The following is a 4,068-nucleotide window of genomic DNA, read 5'->3' as shown; positions in this document are numbered from 1 at the left end:
CGCTGTGACAACTAATGGATTTATCAATGTGAAATAATCTTATCAGATGATTTGATATCTTTTATATGTTCATGATATTTTCCAGCCATGTTGTTAATGTTCTGTATGACTTGATTGTAGGCTGTTCTGCCGAGGAACAGTTAGAAGTTTCAGTTTGATTACTGACTGTTAGTTTTAATGTGTGTGATTCTTGGCTAATATTTATTTGATCATGTTAGATGAAGGGTTAGGCATCAAATCAGCCCCATGTAGGCCTTACCTCAGGTTCACATATTTGGCAGGTTGGGAATTTAAAAGCTGTAACGATATTCTATGTTACATTAAAAAATATTCGAAAAGATAACGTTGATGTCGTTGGCATAAGCAACTCAACGAAAAATTAATAAACGTTTTTTAATAAACGTCATTTAATTCAGATTTCCTCGTTCTCAGCCAGTGGCGAAGCTAGACCTTTTTTGGGTGGGCTCAAGCCCACCCAAAACTTGCCTTAGCTCACCCTATAATTTCGTCCTCAAATCTAATATTCTACTTTTTTGTTTACACAGGCAATGAGAGAATGGATGCTGTACACTAATGAACAGTCACAAATGGGCTAGTGAAATCGAGCGCAACCTTCCTGCAGGAATCTCTAACCTCTGATTGGTGGGTGGGTGTCTCCTGTTTGACAAAGCCAAAAAGGAAGCACGAGCACACTTAACATAGTTTCTGCTGTTATGTCTGTCAAAAAGGCTTGCCAGTCTTTATCAGAAAATCCACGATTTCAAGCTGTGTTATAACACGACCAGCTAATAATAATAATAATCATTTTAAAACCTTGACCTAATCGGTCAGATGACTATTAAATGACAGTTGACCACAAGGCGATTCTATCAATGCCTCCTCTTGAATTGCTTCATGTTTTAGTCGGCAGGGGCTTGTAATGCTGCGTAGCATGATAAGCATGATAAGGTGCAAGCAGTAGATAAAGTTGACATGGGTGCTAATTTTCAGTTGAAAAAAAACGCCGGTATAACTTGGGCCATGTTCATTGCCATAACAACGTGAGCTAATCAACAAGTACAACATGTTCTAATAGACTCATGAAAACGCCCTCAGCTGATAAAAGGCGTGTGTGTGTGTGTGGGGACGACGACGACGACGACGACATAGTGTCTTATTTATTTATTTATTTATTTTAATAAGTTCCCGGTACTCAATTTATTTTAAATAAACATAATACCAAGGGTCAGATGTTTTACAATAATTTTGATTATACAAAGTCATGACAGAGTGACTTGTCTTTATTCATGCTTGAAAGATGAACATATATTATTTTTTTGGAAAGGGAATAAGCTGATGAAGCTGACAAGTGACCAATGTTTACTGTTTAATTTTTTTTTTTTAATTAAATGCAAACCCCAGTGAATCATTTGCTCTTGTTTCTCTGTTTTGAGATTCACACAGACTTAGCAGTCTTGTTTAAATGTTACAATTTGAGTTAATAAACTGAACTTGGAAATTGTTTTAAGTTGTTGCAGATGTTATCTCCGCTAATTTTATTAATCTAAATAAATAAATATTATCAGGTTCTCAATAGTACGCTATTTCAATTGAGGGAGTGTGCGAAAAAATATCTGTTTCCTAGGGTGGGAATGACTTGAGAACCACTGGTCTAGGACATGTTGCACTTGATTAGCTCACGTTGTTATGGCAATGAAAACAGCCACAGCTGGTAAAATAATGCCAGCGGTTTTGTTTTAACTGAAAATTAGCACAATTTTTTTTTGGATCAGAACAAGATTTTTTTGCATCAGAAGTTTTATAAAAATGTATGGGTCCCTGAAAGTGAGACAACGTAGTTTATTGCTCCCGAAATAGTGGTATGTTTCTCATATTATTAATCTAGTAGGCCTACATGTTGTACCAATGTGTTTCAGTAACTGTGTAAATAAAAAAAAGGGGGAAATATGGTCATCTTTGAGTGAAACTTACACAAAGGAAATTTAATATACCTCAAATTTGTCATTACAGTTCACATCCATTGATTATTCCTTCATCCAAACAGTATTTTTTCCTTTCATCACTTTAGTGATTCAGAACTGCATTATTTAGCTGACACTGCCAGCTTTTGGCTTAGACATACAACAGCATAGTAACTAATAAAATAAAGGTCGTTGAATAAAAAAAATCTTGGACAGGACTTTATATAGGCCTACTTCACATACCGCTGTGGCTTCCTGGGGTTGAGCCAACCCAAAAGTCAGAACCTAGAATCGCCCCTGTTCCCAGCCAATCACAGAGCGTTCCTTCTCATTAGCTCTTAATTGTTTTCAACTGAGTCACGCTCCTCCTATATCAAGGAGCACATGGTTGATTTCTTAATTTTTGCGTTGGACCGACCAATGCGGTCCGAACTGCCGTCAATCTCCGTCCACCAATGCCGCGCTTCAACAGGACCACCGCAGTGAGTAACCAATGTTCTTTAATGAGCTGATTGTCGGCTGTCTGTTTCAGATGAGTATATCTGGTATATCAGTTCGATCCAGTCAATAACTTGACATGCTAAACATTTTACAGCTGATGTTATTGAGTAATGTTTTTGTTTTAACAGGTCCACCGACTGACTCACTTGACTCTGGGGGGGCCCCCTTTGGGCCCCCCCGGAGCAGACTAGTTCACTGTGTAATCTGGAAACCGTATGCTGTGGTAACTATGTTAACATGATGTAGTACTCTGCCCCTGCAATCATGTTCTGGTCCAAACACTGTAAGAAACTTTGGCATGGAGCAGCAGTTTGACATTTTGTGTCCGTTACAATATTCATTTAGCGTCTTGTGATTCGTGCTAGCTCACCTGCGACATTTGAGAGACGGGCTAACTAGGCAGAACAAATCAAAGCATTAAATCAATATTTGAGTAAATTCACATCGGCAAATTTACTAAAATGCAATGACTTGAGTTTTACCACAGATGGTGCTGTTGCTTTACTTTTGGCGTTTGAATGCCAGCAATGTCCGGTCATATTAGAAATCCTCTCCTGTTGGTGGTTCTTACGCCTGAGGCCTCTCCTGGGCTGGAGGAAAGGTCTCCATGCAGGTCCCCAGACTGGCTGTGGGCTGTCCCACAGAGATTGAGTCCTAGCTGCACCACAGTTCTGCACTCAACGGGCGGTTAGAACAAGGGTTGGTAGCTAAGAAGGCGGTATTCACATGGATTAGCAGCGCTGTTCTCTGAAGATGGGTAATAGTTAAGCATGTTTTGCTGTGATGGTGGTGTACATTGGGTTGTCCAAATGTATTCCTGTGTTGAAACTGATTGCATCAATCCTGGAGCATGAAGATGGACCAGTTGATCTAGGACTGACCGGCCCAGTGACTGACTGACAACCACTTGTTGCTTCATAAATAAACTTTTTTTTTGTATTTACTGATTTTATGTTGTGGTTTTGCTTTTACTCCGGTAAATGGTTCATAATGAACTCTGTTCAGTGTCTAAGTTCAAGTTGGATGCTAAGTAAGAATTACCAGCACTTTGTTGGTTTCTTGATCTAGCAGAGCTGTGTGTCTTCATCATTACTTTGGCCATGCACAAACTCACGGACACACACAGACTTGCAAACACTTAAAGGAGACGGTGTTTATGGTGTTTTCCCAACAAGTAAACATAGTATACGAGTTCCAGAAAACATGTTTTAGAAGCTGTTTGCTGGAAATAAACCACAGCATGGAGAAGTGATTGTTGCCGTTTGCGGCCTCCTGGAGTGCTATCTATATTATGTATAGGTATTTATAATATATATCTAGTATCACAGCCAAAAGCTATGTGCGCCTCGGTTATTATTAGGAGGGTGCCGAAACGGACTCACTCGTTTGGTAACTGTAGGCGGGGTTCTTCAGAAATGCATGTCTCACTCAAAAAATCATGTACAGACTTTTTTTCAAAGTTAGTATTTGTGTGGGAGCACCAGAGACCGGATACAACGCCCCGAATCCCAGAAGTGTTGCTTTCATAATGTTCCTTTAACACACCCTTGACACTAGCCTGTCCATGGTTTACAAATCACTTTTACAGTAAAGTACTTGACTTTTA

General features: G+C 39.3%; 1 protein-coding gene across 1 annotated transcript in view; it reads left to right on the top strand.

The window, feature by feature from the left end:
* Positions 1-2,148, top strand: part of LOC132455037 (ankyrin repeat and SOCS box protein 13-like) — a 6,339-nt gene extending 4,191 nt beyond the window's left edge. The window contains exons 6-7 of the mRNA XM_060048741.1: positions 1-1,117; positions 1,150-2,148. The exon at positions 1-1,117 is cut by the window's left edge and continues 574 nt beyond it. The gene's annotated coding sequence lies outside the window, so the exon portion shown is untranslated. The remainder of the gene's footprint in view (positions 1,118-1,149) is intronic.
* Positions 2,149-4,068: the final 1,920 nt, after the last annotated feature.

The sequence above is a fragment of the Gadus macrocephalus genome, chromosome 4, assembly GCF_031168955.1.
Source record: "Gadus macrocephalus chromosome 4, ASM3116895v1".
Lineage (NCBI taxonomy): Eukaryota > Metazoa > Chordata > Actinopteri > Gadiformes > Gadidae > Gadus > Gadus macrocephalus.
The sequence above is the reverse complement of the archived record's forward strand: the minus strand, read 5'-3'. Positions and strand labels throughout refer to the sequence as shown.